General features: G+C 44.7%; 1 non-coding gene across 1 annotated transcript; it reads left to right on the top strand.

Moving 5' to 3' along the window:
* Positions 1-11,949: 11,949 nt before the first annotated feature.
* On the top strand, positions 11,950-12,068 carry LOC138360419 (5S ribosomal RNA). Its single transcript, XR_011226370.1, has one exon. It is a non-coding gene; the product is annotated as a 5S ribosomal RNA (ribosomal RNA).
* Positions 12,069-18,657: the final 6,589 nt, after the last annotated feature.

Here is an 18,657-nt window from a genome sequence, read left to right as displayed (position 1 = left end):
TATCTGTATTACTTGATGAAATGTATGATTCTAATAATGAAAATAAATTTTGATGTCGGTTGTATGAGCATAATGACCAATATGCACATGATATGAATGAATTAAATAGTGTAGTTTTAAGTAATTAGGTTGTAGACACATTAAGCGGATATGATATTTGACGCGTCCAGAACTGGTGATTTTTGGTTTAGTTTTAAATGCACCACCACCACCACCACCACCATTGCTTCCCCAGAGCCTAATTAAGGACCGGTAAAAGGAGTCAATATGTATGTCATCTATAAAACCAAAGAATGAATAAAAAACACACACACACACACCTACATAATAGTATTAGGAAGATTGTATGGCAAAAAAAAAAAAGTACTTCCCATTGGGTCGTTTGAACTCGCGACTTCCAAAACACCAGCCACACACCTTACCACCCAGCCACCATAGAGTTGGTATAATTGTGCAACTTTAGTTATAAAAGTAAAGTTCTTATTGTCTCAAATCTTATTGTCTGTTCTATGAAAAGGCATGATGTAAATTATGTATTTTTTGAATGATTGAATTGTAGGCACATTAAGCGGATTCGATATTTGATATATCCAGAAAAGGTGATTTCTGTTCAGTTTTAAAATGCATCACCGTTAACGCTAAAGGACTGGTAAAACGACTCGATGTTTGTCATTTTTAAAATAAACACTAAAACTAGGCCCTTAACATATATAATGTTTGAATATAAATTGAATGCATATAAATACAAAGTGGGAGTGGCTGGCTGGCTGGCTGGCTGGCTGGCTGGCTGGCTGGCTGGCTGGCTGGCTGGCTGCCTGCCTGCCTGCCTGCCTGGCCTGCCTGCCTGCCTGCCTGCCTGGCTGCTGGCCTGGCTGCTGCTGGCTGGCTGGCTGGCTGGCTGGCTGGCTGGCTGGCTGGCTGGCTGCCTGCCTGCCTGCCTGCCCGCCCGCCCGCCCGCCCGCCCGCCCGCCTGCTTGCCTTGCCTTGCCTTGCCTTGCCTTGCCTGTCCTGTCCTGTTATTGCCTTGCCTTGCCTTGCCTTGCCTTGCCTTGCCTTGCCTTGCCCTGCCCTGCCCTGCCTTGGCTGCAGCTGGCTGGCTGGCCGTAAATCAACTCTTAACAACACCATACCACACCACACCATCACTCATCACCCATCACCCACCACCGGCCCCAGTCTCCCAGCCTCTCTTATATACCCGAGCAGGCCCTTTAAATTATTTGAATTGTTGCACTTCGGCCAATGGCAGGCACGATCGCTGCTGCTCAAACATATTCTGGTTCACAAGTATTATAATATATTATATTATATATATATATATATATATATATATATATATATATATATATATATATATATATATATATATATATATATATATATATATATATATATATTCATGAAACACATTAAAACCTTGATCATTTATTCATTCATTACGTCTAGTGAAGAATTGCTTTTGTTCATTTGTATGATTAAAAATTAATAGAATATGAATTCCTCGCTTAAAGTAAAATATAAAATATATATTGGATTTATATGATTGGTTAATATTCCAAGTGATGCTGAATATCCCCTATAATTTTGTTTTGTTTGTTTGTTTGTTATGTACACATTCCAAATGAAATCAATATAAATGTTATTATTAATGTTTGAAAGTTGATTGTCTACTTGAATCTCTCTATTAAAGTGTGTGTGGCTCCGGATGGAGCCTGGTTATGGTATTTGTCGTGGTGGGTGGCAGAAGTGCTTACTTCTTCTCTGTCTTCTTTGGCAAAAGAACTGCCTGAATGTTTGGAAGAACACCTCCCTGTGCAATGGTTACGCCAGACAGAAGTTTGTTGAGTTCTTCGTCGTTGCGGATGGCCAACTGCAAGTGACGTGGGATGATACGGGTCTTCTTGTTGTCACGTGCGGCGTTACCGGCGAGCTCCAGAACTTCGGCAGCGAGGTATTCCATGACGGCTGCCAGGTAGACAGGAGCGCCAGCACCGACGCGTTCGGCGTAGTTGCCCTTACGCAGCAGACGGTGAATTCTGCCCACGGGGAACTGAAGTCCGGCCCTGCTGGAGCGAGACTTTGACTTGCCCTTCACTTTGCCTCCCTTGCCGCGTCCTGACATTGCTGCTGCTGTTGTGGGTTTGTGGTGTTTTATGCCGCCCCGCAGATCGAGCTTCGTGTTATATACCCCGCTCAGGATCAAGGGAGCCCGCCACTGACCAATCAGCGCGCTCCGCCACGCGACCCGCTCTGAGCTGAGTCGCGAGCGGGATATAAAAGGAAAGCTCGCCTCGCGCAAAAGTTCATTATTGTATCGCAACGCCAGCCAGCACGAGCATCATCATGCCACCCAAGGCATCTGGAAAGGCTGCCAAGAAGGCCGGAAAGGCCCAGAAGGCCATTGCCAAGGGCGATAAGAAAAAGAAGCGCAGGAGGAAGGAGAGCTACAGCATCTACATCTACAAAGTGCTGAAGCAGGTCCACCCCGACACTGGTATCTCTTCCAAAGCCATGTCGATCATGAACTCGTTCGTGAACGACATCTTCGAGCGCATCGCCGCCGAGGCTTCTCGCCTGGCCCACTACAACAAGCGTTCCACCATTACCAGTCGGGAGATCCAGACGGCTGTAAGGCTCCTGTTGCCCGGAGAACTGGCCAAGCACGCCGTCTCTGAGGGCACTAAGGCCGTCACCAAGTACACCTCCTCCAAGTAAACGGCTTACTTACTGCCCTGTGGTGGTGGCTTGGCCTCAAACCAACAAACTCGGCTCCATTGGAGCCACACTTTAATTTCTAAAGAGATTGTGAGTGTTAGACACCAATACTATTATAACAAAAACCTCTGTCACTGAAAGCAAATAGCTATAAAATGAGAATATTTATGAAACTGTCTGTGTGTGTTTCTCTCTCTCAGTCTCTGTCTGTCTGTCTGTCTGTCTGTCTGTCTGTCTGTCTGTCTGTCTGTCTGTCTGTCTGTCTGTCTGTCTGTCTGTCTGTCTGTCTGTCTCTCTCTCTCTCTCTCTCTCTCTCTCTCTCTCTCTCTCTCTCTCTCTCTCTCTCTCTCTCTCTCTCTCTCTCTCTCTCTCTCTCTCTCTCTCTCTCTCTCAACACATATAAGCACTCGGTATCTTTTTTCTAGAGATTAGAGATTCATTGTTATGTTCCACATTAGGATTACTATGCAGGCCACCCTCTTAGGTTTGAAAATGTCAAGAAAACGGTTAATTTAAAATGTCATCTCCTAACTTAACAGATTAAGCCAGAGGACCGAAAAACAGAATAAAACAGGACTGGACAGTATGTCACTTATACAAGCTGCTTTTATTTCTAGTACAGTATGACAATTTTTATTTTGGGGGGGGGGGGGGGGGTGGGTGATCCTTGACAGTGCATAAGAGCGAAAAGCGACGGCGTTTTGTTTGTAAGAGAACAGGTTGTACTACAAATGACTTGATTTATTGATATCACGTGTATGTATGACACCTAAATTAGTGTATTTGTTTATTTATTTATTTATTTATTATATGTGTAGATGAAGGTTAATTCATATGACTGATGCTAGGAATGTCTGAAATCTCCTTAGAAGGATATTTTGGCCCTGAGAAGGGCCGAGTTTGGTGTATACTAGGGTGGTCGATTTAGCTTATGCACGCTCTCCACGGATACGGCGAGCAAGCTGAATGTCCTTTGGCATGATGGTGACACGCTTGGCGTGGATGGCACAGAGGTTAGTGTCCTCGAAGAGACCGACCAGGTAAGCCTCGGATGCCTCCTGTAAAGCCATGACGGCAGACGACTGGAAGCGAAGATCGGTCTTGAAGTCCTGGGCAATCTCGCGCACCAGACGCTGGAAGGGAAGTTTCCTGATGAGCAACTCGGTGCTCTTCTGGTAACGACGGATCTCACGCAGGGCGACCGTTCCGGGCCTGTAACGGTGAGGCTTCTTCACACCCCCTGTGGCAGGAGCAGACTTGCGTGCTGCCTTGGTGGCCAGCTGCTTACGAGGAGCCTTGCCTCCCGTGGACTTGCGAGCAGTCTGCTTGGTGCGAGCCATGGTGAACAACTGTGGTTTGTGATGGCCGGCGCCGAAAAATTTTTGCTTATATACGCCGTCTCGAGGCGCTTGCTCGAGCGCCATTGGCTGCTCGACTCGCCTACGTCACCCCGTTGCCCCTCCCCTCCTTCCTCTGGCTGCAGCCAACAGGCGGCTCACCTCAATCACTATTATCGCTGATTTTGCTCTATTTTTTGGATTTGTGCAAAAGTCATTTCACAGGGACGTGAAACAGACGAGTAGGCAACTGCAGTTTTGAAAGCGTTGTGAGAAAGCCGTGTCTACTCGACCACAAGCGTAAAGTAAGGGCAGGCAGGAGTTGCAATGCTACTAGTACGTCCGCTTGATGGGATATAGTCGGGAAATCGTGCGGGCATTCGTCAATTCGATTCACACAACTTCAACACCATGACTGGACGCGGCAAGGGAGGCAAGGGACTCGGAAAGGGTGGCGCCAAGCGTCATCGTAAGGTGCTACGTGACAACATCCAGGGCATCACCAAGCCCGCTATTCGTCGCTTAGCTCGTCGTGGCGGCGTGAAGCGTATTTCGGGTCTCATCTACGAAGAGACCCGTGGCGTCCTGAAGGTGTTCCTCGAGAACGTCATCCGTGATGCTGTAACCTACACGGAACACGCCAAGAGGAAGACCGTCACTGCTATGGACGTGGTGTACGCTCTGAAGCGCCAGGGTCGTACCCTCTACGGATTCGGCGGATAAGAGCTTGGCTAATCCATCGATTCCACCCACCACCACCTCAAAACGGGACCTAATTAGGTCCCTATACTTTTTTACTGAAGGGCTTAATAGACGATAACATAAATTGTTTTGATATCAGCTAGCACATTGGGTCTTATGAAATCTATTTTTTATCCTCGCATGCTTAAAGGGACTCTGATTGGGGAGGGAGGGGGGGGGGGGGGGAAGGTTTGTTACGTTATATACTAGCAGAGCAGGATCATTGGTGGGGGGGGGGGTGAGGGGGGAGAGAGAGAGAGAGAGAGAGAGAGAGATCTTTCCCAACTCTTCCTTTTTACATGAGTGAGCTACCCGTTTTATTCATTTTATCCTTCTCAGAGCTGTTTTGATAGTATCCAAATGATGGTAAATGAAAAGGGAGGACACGAATATCTACCCAGAATTCAGGACTGGCAATCGATATGCATGTTTGAGTGCGAATCTTTTTCTCTCTCAACTTAGGTATACGTTTATGTCGTACCTAAAAGCGAGAACCACACTATTGGGACAAGTATGCAAGGCCCAATTTTCCTAACAAGCACAGTTAATTTTGTTATTTTCGAACATTTCTTTCCAAATTGGTTTATCCAATTAACAGTATTATATTAAGATCATGAATTGCTGGGTTAGGTTAGGTTAGGTTAGCTTAGCTTAGGTTAGGTTAGGTTAGGTTAGGTTAGGTTAGGTTAGCTTAGCTTGGGTTAGCTTAGGTTAGGTTAGGTTAGCTTAGCTTGGGTTAGCATAGGTTAGGTTAGGTTTGATTACATTTCTATGTTAGATTTAACTCAAATTCAAAACAATTGCAGTCATTCGGCTTGTTAGTCAACTTGCCTCTAATAGGGGCAATTTGTCTAACAAGACTATTTAGTTTTGTGTGCATATATATATATATATATATATATATATATATATATATATATATATATATATATATATATATATATATATATATATATATATTATAGCTTCAAGACTCCGAACCAATATAGAAGCATCAAGAGGAAGTGCTTGTGTTATGGGCCAATAGGCCTTCTGCAGTTACTTCCATTCTTATGTTTTTATTCCCATTGGTTCGTGTTTTATCTTGTGTAAATGTCAATCACCTTACCCAAAACTTTGGTACCATATCACCTCACCCATGTATATATATATATATATATATATATATATATATATATATATATATATATATATATATATATATATATATATATATATATATATATATATATATATATATATATATATATATTCATGAAACACATTAAAACCTTGATCATTTATTCATTCATTACGTCTAGTGAAGAATTGCTTTTGTTCATTTGTATGATTAAAAATTAATATAATATGAATTCCTCGCTTAAAGTAAAATATAAAATATATATTGGATTTATATGATTGGTTAATATTCCAAGTGATGCTGAATATCCCCTATAATTTTGTTTTGTTTGTTGTTTGTTATGTACACATTCCAAATGAAATCAATATAAATGTTATTATTAATGTTTGAAAGTTGATTGTCTACTTGAATCTCTCTATTAAAGTGTGTGTGGCTCCGGATGGAGCCTGGTTATGGTATTTGTCGTGGTGGGTGGCAGAAGTGCTTACTTCTTCTCTGTCTTCTTTGGCAAAAGAACTGCCTGAATGTTTGGAAGAACACCTCCCTGTGCAATGGTTACGCCAGACAGAAGTTTGTTGAGTTCTTCGTCGTTGCGGATGGCCAACTGCAAGTGACGTGGGATGATACGGGTCTTCTTGTTGTCACGTGCGGCAGTTACCGGCGAGCTCCAGAACTTCGGCAGCGAGGTATTCCATGACGGCTGCCAGGTAGACAGGAGCGCCAGCACCGACGCGTTCGGCGTAGTTGCCCTTACGCAGCAGACGGTGAATTCTGCCCACGGGGAACTGAAGTCCGGCCCTGCTGGAGCGAGACTTTGACTTGCCCTTCACTTTGCCTCCCTTGCCGCGTCCTGACATTGCTGCTGCTGTTGTGGGTTTGTGGTGTTTTATGCCGCCCCGCAGATCGAGCTTCGTGTTATATACCCCGCTCAGGATCAAGGGAGCCCGCCACTGACCAATCAGCGCGCTCCGCCACGCGACCCGCTCTGAGCTGAGTCGCGAGCGGGATATAAAAGGAAAGCTCGCCTCGCGCAAAAGTTCATTATTGTATCGCAACGCCAGCCAGCACGAGCATCATCATGCCACCCAAGGCATCTGGAAAGGCTGCCAAGAAGGCCGGAAAGGCCCAGAAGGCCATTGCCAAGGGCGATAAGAAAAAGAAGCGCAGGAGGAAGGAGAGCTACAGCATCTACATCTACAAAGTGCTGAAGCAGGTCCACCCCGACACTGGTATCTCTTCCAAAGCCATGTCGATCATGAACTCGTTCGTGAACGACATCTTCGAGCGCATCGCCGCCGAGGCTTCTCGCCTGGCCCACTACAACAAGCGTTCCACCATTACCAGTCGGGAGATCCAGACGGCTGTAAGGCTCCTGTTGCCCGGAGAACTGGCCAAGCACGCCGTCTCTGAGGGCACTAAGGCCGTCACCAAGTACACCTCCTCCAAGTAAACGGCTTACTTACTGCCCTGTGGTGGTGGCTTGGCCTCAAACCAACAAACTCGGCTCCATTGGAGCCACACTTTAATTTCTAAAGAGATTGTGAGTGTTAGACACCAATACTATTATAACAAAAACCTCTGTCACTGAAAGCAAATAGCTATAAAATGAGAATATTTATGAAACTGTCTGTGTGTGTTTCTCTCTCTCAGTCTCTGTCTGTCTGTCTGTCTGTCTGTCTGTCTGTCTGTCTGTCTCTGTCTGTCTGTCTGTCTGTCTGTCTGTCTGTCTCTGTCTCTCTCTCTCTCTCTCTCTCTCTCTCTCTCTCTCTCTCTCTCTCTCTCTCTCTCTCTCTCTCTCTCTCTCTCTCTCTCTCTCTCTCTCTCTCTCTCTCTCTCTCAACACATATAAGCACTCGGTATCTTTTTTTTTTCTAGAGATTAGAGATTCATTGTTATGTTCCACATTAGGATTACTATGCAGGCCACCCTCTTAGGTTTGAAAATGTCAAGAAAACGGTTAATTTAAAATGTCATCTCCTAACTTAACAGATTAAGCCAGAGGACCGAAAACAGAATAAAACAGGACTGGACAGTATGTCACTTATACAAGCTGCTTTTATTTCTAGTACAGTATGACAATTTTTATTTTGGGGGGGGGGGGGGGGGGGGTGATCCTTGACAGTGCATAAGAGCGAAAAGCGACGGCGTTTTGTTTGTAAGAGAACAGGTTGTACTACAAATGACTTGATTTATTGATATCACGTGTATGTATGACACCTAAATTAGTGTATTTGTTTATTTATTTATTTATTTATTATATGTGTAGATGAAGGTTAATTCATATGACTGATGCTAGGAATGTCTGAAATCTCCTTAGAAGGATATTTTGGCCCTGAGAAGGGCCGAGTTTGGTGTATACTAGGGTGGTCGATTTAGCTTATGCACGCTCTCCACGGATACGGCGAGCAAGCTGAATGTCCTTTGGCATGATGGTGACACGCTTGGCGTGGATGGCACAGAGGTTAGTGTCCTCGAAGAGACCGACCAGGTAAGCCTCGGATGCCTCCTGTAAAGCCATGACGGCAGACGACTGGAAGCGAAGATCGGTCTTGAAGTCCTGGGCAATCTCGCGCACCAGACGCTGGAAGGGAAGTTTCCTGATGAGCAACTCGGTGCTCTTCTGGTAACGACGGATCTCACGCAGGGCGACCGTTCCGGGCCTGTAACGGTGAGGCTTCTTCACACCCCCTGTGGCAGGAGCAGACTTGCGTGCTGCCTTGGTGGCCAGCTGCTTACGAGGAGCCTTGCCTCCCGTGGACTTGCGAGCAGTCTGCTTGGTGCGAGCCATGGTGAACAACTGTGGTTTGTGATGGCCGGCGCCGAAAAATTTTTGCTTATATACGCCGTCTCGAGGCGCTTGCTCGAGCGCCATTGGCTGCTCGACTCGCCTACGTCACCCCGTTGCCCCTCCCCTCCTTCCTCTGGCTGCAGCCAACAGGCGGCTCACCTCAATCACTATTATCGCTGATTTTGCTCTATTTTTTGGATTTGTGCAAAAGTCATTTCACAGGGACGTGAAACAGACGAGTAGGCAACTGCAGTTTTGAAAGCGTTGTGAGAAAGCCGTGTCTACTCGACCACAAGCGTAAAGTAAGGGCAGGCAGGAGTTGCAATGCTACTAGTACGTCCGCTTGATGGGATATAGTCGGGAAATCGTGCGGGCATTCGTCAATTCGATTCACACAACTTCAACACCATGACTGGACGCGGCAAGGGAGGCAAGGGACTCGGAAAGGGTGGCGCCAAGCGTCATCGTAAGGTGCTACGTGACAACATCCAGGGCATCACCAAGCCCGCTATTCGTCGCTTAGCTCGTCGTGGCGGCGTGAAGCGTATTTCGGGTCTCATCTACGAAGAGACCCGTGGCGTCCTGAAGGTGTTCCTCGAGAACGTCATCCGTGATGCTGTAACCTACACGGAACACGCCAAGAGGAAGACCGTCACTGCTATGGACGTGGTGTACGCTCTGAAGCGCCAGGGTCGTACCCTCTACGGATTCGGCGGATAAGAGCTTGGCTAATCCATCGATTCCACCCACCACCACCTCAAAACGGGACCTAATTAGGTCCCTATACTTTTTTACTGAAGGGCTTAATAGACGATAACATAAATTGTTTTGATATCAGCTAGCACATTGGGTCTTATGAAATCTATTTTTTATCCTCGCATGCTTAAAGGGACTCTGATTGGGGAGGGAGGGGGGGGGGGGGGGAAGGTTTGTTACGTTATATACTAGCAGAGCAGGATCATTGGTGGGGGGGGGGGGGTGAGGGGGAGAGAGAGAGAGAGAGAGAGAGAGAGATCTTTCCCAACTCTTCCTTTTTACATGAGTGAGCTACCCGTTTTATTCATTTTATCCTTCTCAGAGCTGTTTTGATAGTATCCAAATGATGGTAAATGAAAAGGGAGGACACGAATATCTACCCAGAATTCAGGACTGGCAATCGATATGCATGTTTGAGTGCGAATCTTTTTCTCTCTCAACTTAGGTATACGTTTATGTCGTACCTAAAAGCGAGAACCACACTATTGGGACAAGTATGCAAGGCCCAATTTTCCTAACAAGCACAGTTAATTTTGTTATTTTCGAACATTTCTTTCCAAATTGGTTTATCCAATTAACAGTATTATATTAAGATCATGAATTGCTGGGTTAGGTTAGGTTAGGTAGGTTAGGTTAGCTTAGCTTAGGTTAGGTTAGGTTAGGTTAGGTTAGGTTAGCTTAGCTTAGCTTGGGTTAGCTTAGGTTAGGTTAGGTTAGCTTAGCTTGGGTTAGCATAGGTTAGGTTAGGTTTGATTACATTTCTATGTTAGATTTAACTCAAATTCAAAACAATTGCAGTCATTCGGCTTGTTAGTCAACTTGCCTCTAATAGGGGCAATTTGTCTAACAAGACTATTTAGTTTTGTGTGCATATATATATATATATATATATATATATATATATATATATATATATATATATATATATATATATATATATATATATATATATATATATATATTATAGCTTCAAGACTCCGAACCAATATAGAAGCATCAAGAGGAAGTGCTTGTGTTATGGGCCAATAGGCCTTCTGCAGTTACTTCCATTCTTATGTTTTTATTCCCATTGGTTCGTGTTTTATCTTGTGTAAATGTCAATCACCTTACCCAAAACTTTGGTACCATATCACCTCACCCATGTGTATATATAAATATATATATATATATATATATATATATATATATATATATATATATATATATATATATATATATATATATATATATATATATATATATATATATAATATACAGAGTAAATCTACCCCAAAAGTAATGATTTATTTGTCTACAAAACTAAACTCTTTTTGGAATCATATGAGGCCCCTCCACTGAGGGGGGAGGCCTGGATGTTTATTGTCATGTGTATTCATGCTGCTTGCATGTCGTCGTTTATTTTGCCTTTGTTGTTTTCTTGACAGCTTTCTTTGCCTTGGGTGGTTTGGGAGATTTTGAAGCTCTCTTTATTTTGGGCTTTTTGTTCCCAACAACAAGCTGCTGCTGCTGCTGCTTCTTTTTCAAGGCTGTAGGTGGTTTGTTGCTTGTGGCGGCTTTCTTGGGAGTTACCACGGCCTTCTTTGCTGCTGTAGATGGTTTCTTGGTTGTGGTGGCTTTCTTGGGAGTTAGAACGGCCCTCTTCTCTGCTACGGCCAGCTTGAATGATCCACTAGCTCCACTTCCCTTGGTCTGAACAAGAATGCCGTCAGCCACTGCTTTCTTGAGAAATCTTCGGATGTAAATGGCGATCTTGGCAGCCTCGACTTTGTTGTTGGCAACAACGTACTTCTTGATTGCTTGTAGAGACGAGCCCTTACGGTCTTTGAGTGCTGCGACCGCGGCTAGAACCATTTGACTAGTTTTCGGGTGAGCAACCTGGACGCGAGGTTTCCTGGTGGTGGCCACCACAGCAGCAGCAGCCGCAGCCTTCTTGGTAGGCTTTGCTTCTACCATGATGATGATGAGATAACCAAGGTGATGAGAGACGCTCAGACAGTCACGGGGGAATGATGCTGCCGCCGCTTGAGCCGAACCTATTTATGTGCCGGCACGGTACAGAAGCTGCAACCTGGCAACTCGTCCACCAATCACGACGGTTGGTTTTACGGCTCCGAAACCTGGATCCCATATCTTCTCTAAAATAGAAGCATTTGTTCATGTTCTTTGTAAAAGTATCATAAAGCAGGACAGATGAGACAAATATCATAAAAACTGAAGAGCAGATGAGCACACACATGTATGTATTACAAAAGAAAATCCACAAATTCATTAGAAATTGGCAGGGCAGGCTGAGGAAGTAGGTAGATGTAAAATGTCTGTAAATGGCGAAAGAACATAAACCCAAGACTGAATAAACGATGTTAAATATCCATGCCAAGGAGACAAAAATATGTTAGGATACAATTACCATTAAGACACCACAAGCAGGTCCGTATCCTGCCGCTGATGACTAAAAGAGTTGGTTATTAGCCACAATGTGTAGGCAGTCTCATGCCAACGGCCATACCACGTTGAGAACACCGCTTCTCGTCCGATCAGCGAAGTTAAGCAACGTTGGGTTTGGTTAGTACTTGGATGGGTGACCGCCTGGGAACACCAAATGCTGTTGGCAATAATGTTTTTTGTTTTGTTTTGTTTTGTTTCGTTTGTTTTTGTTTGAATGGCTGGCTCCACGGGAAATTCACGGAGTTGTGTGGAATAAGGCCTGGTAAAATGAATTAATATGTATGTCATGTTTAAAACAAACTCGCTTAATATAGTGTGTGAGGCTTTATACAAAAACAAACAACCAAAACAAAACATGTTGTTATATATATATATATATATATATATATATATATATATATATATATATATATATATATATATATATATATATATATAGCTTAATCCGGGTTTGAACTCGCAACTCCAAGAATACGCATCACTTATATACACTTTACCACTGGACCACAGCTGCAGGACACAGCTTGATGCTGAGGTATCAATTTAATGACGTAAATGCCATTTCCACAAATAAATGATAATTTAAAAGTATTTGTATGTACAAATCTTTTCTGTTTAAAAGGCTACAATATCAGTTACTGATATAATTTGTGTTAATGTTTCTATACCCACAGGAAGGCATGTTTTTGCTTATATGTAAGGGGTACGGAGAAGGAATCCACAGACCATCATTCCCCTTCCCCCCCCCCCCCCCCCCCTCCCACCTACTACCACCACCACCACCACCACTACTCACCACCACCACCACTACTCACCACCAATCACCACCACCACCAATCACCACCAATCACCACCACCACACCTAACCGAAAACCCCCTAACACATCAACCCTCCCCCCAATCAACAGGCGAAATAATAACCCTCAAATGCCTGCCTGCCTGCCTGCCAGCCAGCCAATACTAACGGTCTTCTCAGAAAGAAAATCTCTTTGTATCTGTATTACTTGATGAAATGTATGATTCTAATAATGAAAATAAATTTTGATGTCGGTTGTATGAGCATAATGACCAATATGCACATGATATGAATGAATTAAATAGTGTAGTTTTAAGTAATTAGGTTGTAGACACATTAAGCGGATATGATATTTGACGCGTCCAGAACTGGTGATTTTTGGTTTAGTTTTAAATGCACCACCACCACCACCACCACCATTGCTTCCCCAGAGCCTAATTAAGGACCGGTAAAAGGAGTCAATATGTATGTCATCTATAAAACCAAAGAATGAATAAAAAACACACACACACACACCTACATAATAGTATTAGGAAGATTGTATGGCAAAAAAAAAAAAGTATTATTCCCATTGGGTCGTTTGAACTCGCGACTTCCAAAACACCAGCCACACACCTTACCACCCAGCCACCATAGAGTTGGTATAATTGTGCAACTTTAGTTATAAAAGTAAAGTTCTTATTGTCTCAAATCTTATTGTCTGTTCTATGAAAAGGCATGATGTAAATTATGTATTTTTTGAATGATTGAATTGTAGGCACATTAAGCGGATTCGATATTTGATATATCCAGAAAAGGTGATTTCTGTTCAGTTTTAAAATGCATCACCGTTAACGCTAAAGGACTGGTAAAACGACTCGATGTTTGTCATTTTTAAAATAAACACTAAAACTAGGCCCTTAACATATATAATGTTTGAATATAAATTGAATGCATATAAATACAAAGTGGGAGTGGCTGGCTGGCTGGCTGGCTGGCTGGCTGGCTGGCTGGCTGGCTGGCTGGCTGGCTGCCTGCCTGCCTGGCCTGCCTGCCTGCCTGCCTGCCTGGCTGCCTGGCTGGCTGGCTGGCCTGGCTGGCCTGGCTGGCTGGCTGGCTGGCTGGCTGGCTGGCTGGCTGGCTGGCCTGCCTGCCTGCCTGCCCGCCCGCCCGCCCGCCCGCCCGCCCGCCTGCTTGCCTTGCCTTGCCTTGCCTTGCCTTGCCTGTCCTGTCCTGTTATTGCCTTGCCTTGCCTTGCCTTGCCTTGCCTTGCCTTGCCTTGCCCTGCCCTGCCCTGCCTTGGCTGCAGCTGGCTGGCTGGCCGTAAATCAACTCTTAACAACACCATACCACACCACACCATCACTCATCACCCATCACCCACCACCGGCCCCAGTCTCCCAGCCTCTCTTATATACCCGAGCAGGCCCTTTAAATTATTTGAATTGTTGCACTTCGGCCAATGGCAGGCACGATCGCTGCTGCTCAAACATATTCTGGTTCACAAGTATTATAATATATTATATTATATTATATATATATATATATATATATATATATATATATATATATATATATATATATATATATATATATATATATATAATATATATATATATATATATATATATATATTCATGAAACACATTAAAACCTTGATCATTTATTCATTCATTACGTCTAGTGAAGAATTGCTTTTGTTCATTTGTATGATTAAAAATTAATAGAATATGAATTCCTCGCTTAAAGTAAAATATAAAATATATATTGGATTTATATGATTGGTTAATATTCCAAGTGATGCTGAATATCCCCTATAATTTTGTTTTGTTTGTTTGTTGTTATGTACACATTCCAAATGAAATCAATATAAATGTTATTATTAATGTTTGAAAGTTGATTGTCTACTTGAATCTCTCTATTAAAGTGTGTGTGGCTCCGGATGGAGCCTGGTTATGGTATTTGTCGTGGTGGGTGGCAGAAGTGCTTACTTCTTCTCTGTCTTCTTTGGCAAAAGAACTGCCTGAATGTTTGGAAGAACACCTCCCTGTGCAATGGTTACGCCAGACAGAAGTTTGTTGAGTTCTTCGTCGTTGCGGATGGCCAACTGCAAGTGACGTGGGATGATACGGGTCTTCTTGTTGTCACGTGCGGCATTACCGGCGAGCTCCAGAACTTCGGCAGCGAGGTATTCCATGACGGCTGCCAGGTAGACAGGAGCGCCAGCACCGACGCGTTCGGCGTAGTTGCCCTTACGCAGCAGACGGTGAATTCTGCCCACGGGGAACTGAAGTCCGGCCCTGCTGGAGCGAGACTTTGACTTGCCCTTCACTTTGCCTCCCTTGCCGCGTCCTGACATTGCTGCTGCTGTTGTGGGTTTGTGGTGTTTTATGCCGCCCCGCAGATCGAGCTTCGTGTTATATACCCCGCTCAGGATCAAGGGAGCCCGCCACTGACCAATCAGCGCGCTCCGCCACGCGACCCGCTCTGAGCTGAGTCGCGAGCGGGATATAAAAGGAAAGCTCGCCTCGCGCAAAAGTTCATTATTGTATCGCAACGCCAGCCAGCACGAGCATCATCATGCCACCCAAGGCATCTGGAAAGGCTGCCAAGAAGGCCGGAAAGGCCCAGAAGGCCATTGCCAAGGGCGATAAGAAAAAGAAGCGCAGGAGGAAGGAGAGCTACAGCATCTACATCTACAAAGTGCTGAAGCAGGTCCACCCCGACACTGGTATCTCTTCCAAAGCCATGTCGATCATGAACTCGTTCGTGAACGACATCTTCGAGCGCATCGCCGCCGAGGCTTCTCGCCTGGCCCACTACAACAAGCGTTCCACCATTACCAGTCGGGAGATCCAGACGGCTGTAAGGCTCCTGTTGCCCGGAGAACTGGCCAAGCACGCCGTCTCTGAGGGCACTAAGGCCGTCACCAAGTACACCTCCTCCAAGTAAACGGCTTACTTACTGCCCTGTGGTGGTGGCTTGGCCTCAAACCAACAAACTCGGCTCCATTGGAGCCACACTTTAATTTCTAAAGAGATTGTGAGTGTTAGACACCAATACTATTATAACAAAAACCTCTGTCACTGAAAGCAAATAGCTATAAAATGAGAATATTTATGAAACTGTCTGTGTGTGTTTCTCTCTCTCAGTCTCTGTCTGTCTGTCTGTCTGTCTGTCTCTGTCTTGTCTGTCTCTGTCTTGTCTGTCTGTCTGTCTGTCTGTCTGTCTCTCTCTCTCTCTCTCTCTCTCTCTCTCTCTCTCTCTCTCTCTCTCTCTCTCTCTCTCTCTCTCTCTCTCTCTCTCTCTCTCTCTCTCTCTCTCTCTCTCTCAACACATATAAGCACTCGGTATCTTTTTTTTTCTAGAGATTAGAGATTCATTGTTATGTTCCACATTAGGATTACTATGCAGGCCACCCTCTTAGGTTTGAAAATGTCAAGAAAACGGTTAATTTAAAATGTCATCTCCTAACTTAACAGATTAAGCCAGAGGACCGAAAACAGAATAAAACAGGACTGGACAGTATGTCACTTATACAAGCTGCTTTTATTTCTAGTACAGTATGACAATTTTTATTTTGGGGGGGGGGGGGGGGTGGGTGATCCTTGACAGTGCATAAGAGCGAAAAGCGACGGCGTTTTGTTTGTAAGAGAACAGGTTGTACTACAAATGACTTGATTTATTGATATCACGTGTATGTATGACACCTAAATTAGTGTATTTGTTTATTTATTTATTTATTTATTATATGTGTAGATGAAGGTTAATTCATATGACTGATGCTAGGAATGTCTGAAATCTCCTTAGAAGGATATTTTGGCCCTGAGAAGGGCCGAGTTTGGTGTATACTAGGGTGGTCGATTTAGCTTATGCACGCTCTCCACGGATACGGCGAGCAAGCTGAATGTCCTTTGGCATGATGGTGACACGCTTGGCGTGGATGGCACAGAGGTTAGTGTCCTCGAAGAGACCGACCAGGTAAGCCTCGGATGCCTCCTGTAAAGCCATGACGGCAGACGACTGGAAGCGAAGATCGGTCTTGAAGTCCTGGGCAATCTCGCGCACCAGACGCTGGAAGGGAAGTTTCCTGATGAGCAACTCGGTGCTCTTCTGGTAACGACGGATCTCACGCAGGGCGACCGTTCCGGGCCTGTAACGGTGAGGCTTCTTCACACCCCCTGTGGCAGGAGCAGACTTGCGTGCTGCCTTGGTGGCCAGCTGCTTACGAGGAGCCTTGCCTCCCGTGGACTTGCGAGCAGTCTGCTTGGTGCGAGCCATGGTGAACAACTGTGGTTTGTGATGGCCGGCGCCGAAAAATTTTTGCTTATATACGCCGTCTCGAGGCGCTTGCTCGAGCGCCATTGGCTGCTCGACTCGCCTACGTCACCCCGTTGCCCCTCCCCTCCTTCCTCTGGCTGCAGCCAACAGGCGGCTCACCTCAATCACTATTATCGCTGATTTTGCTCTATTTTTTGGATTTGTGCAAAAGTCATTTCACAGGGACGTGAAACAGACGAGTAGGCAACTGCAGTTTTGAAAGCGTTGTGAGAAAGCCGTGTCTACTCGACCACAAGCGTAAAGTAAGGGCAGGCAGGAGTTGCAATGCTACTAGTACGTCCGCTTGATGGGATATAGTCGGGAAATCGTGCGGGCATTCGTCAATTCGATTCACACAACTTCAACACCATGACTGGACGCGGCAAGGGAGGCAAGGGACTCGGAAAGGGTGGCGCCAAGCGTCATCGTAAGGTGCTACGTGACAACATCCAGGGCATCACCAAGCCCGCTATTCGTCGCTTAGCTCGTCGTGGCGGCGTGAAGCGTATTTCGGGTCTCATCTACGAAGAGACCCGTGGCGTCCTGAAGGTGTTCCTCGAGAACGTCATCCGTGATGCTGTAACCTACACGGAACACGCCAAGAGGAAGACCGTCACTGCTATGGACGTGGTGTACGCTCTGAAGCGCCAGGGTCGTACCCTCTACGGATTCGGCGGATAAGAGCTTGGCTAATCCATCGATTCCACCCACCACCACCTCAAAACGGGACCTAATTAGGTCCCTATACTTTTTTTACTGAAGGGCTTAATAGACGATAACATAAATTGTTTTGATATCAGCTAGCACATTGGGTCTTATGAAATCTATTTTTTATCCTCGCATGCTTAAAGGGACTCTGATTGGGGAGGGAGGGGGGGGGGGGGGGGGGAAGGTTTGTTACGTTATATACTAGCAGAGCAGGATCATTGGTGGGGGGGGGGGGGGGTGAGGGGGAGAGAGAGAGAGAGAGAGAGAGAGAGAGAGAGAGATCTTTCCCAACTCTTCCTTTTTACATGAGTGAGCTACCCGTTTTATTCATTTTATCCTTCTCAGAGCTGTTTTGATAGTATCCAAATGATGGTAAATGAAAAGGGAGGACACGAATATCTACCCAGAATTCAGGACTGGCAATCGATATGCATGTTTGAGTGCGAATCTTTTTCTCTCTCAACTTAGGTATACGTTTATGTCGTACCTAAAAGCGAGAACCACACTATTGGGACAAGTATGCAAGGCCCAATTTTCCTAACAAGCACAGTTAATTTTGTTATTTTCGAACATTTCTTTCCAAATTGGTTTATCCAATTAACAGTATTATATTAAGATCATGAATTGCTGGGTTAGGTTAGGTTAGGTTAGCTTAGCTTAGGTTAGGTTAGGTTAGGTTAGGTTAGGTTAGGTTAGCTTAGCTTGGGTTAGCTTAGGTTAGGTTAGGTTAGCTTAGCTTGGGTTAGCATAGGTTAGGTTAGGTTTGATTACATTTCTATGTTAGATTTAACTCAAATTCAAAACAATTGCAGTCATTCGGCTTGTTAGTCAACTTGCCTCTAATAGGGGCAATTTGTCTAACAAGACTATTTAGTTTTGTGTGCATATATATATATATATATATATATATATATATATATATATATATATATATATATATATATATATATAT

The sequence above is a fragment of the Procambarus clarkii genome, unplaced genomic scaffold, assembly GCF_040958095.1.
Source record: "Procambarus clarkii isolate CNS0578487 unplaced genomic scaffold, FALCON_Pclarkii_2.0 HiC_scaffold_110, whole genome shotgun sequence".
NCBI classification, from domain to species: domain Eukaryota; kingdom Metazoa; phylum Arthropoda; class Malacostraca; order Decapoda; family Cambaridae; genus Procambarus; species Procambarus clarkii.
The sequence above is the reverse complement of the archived record's forward strand: the minus strand, read 5'-3'. Positions and strand labels throughout refer to the sequence as shown.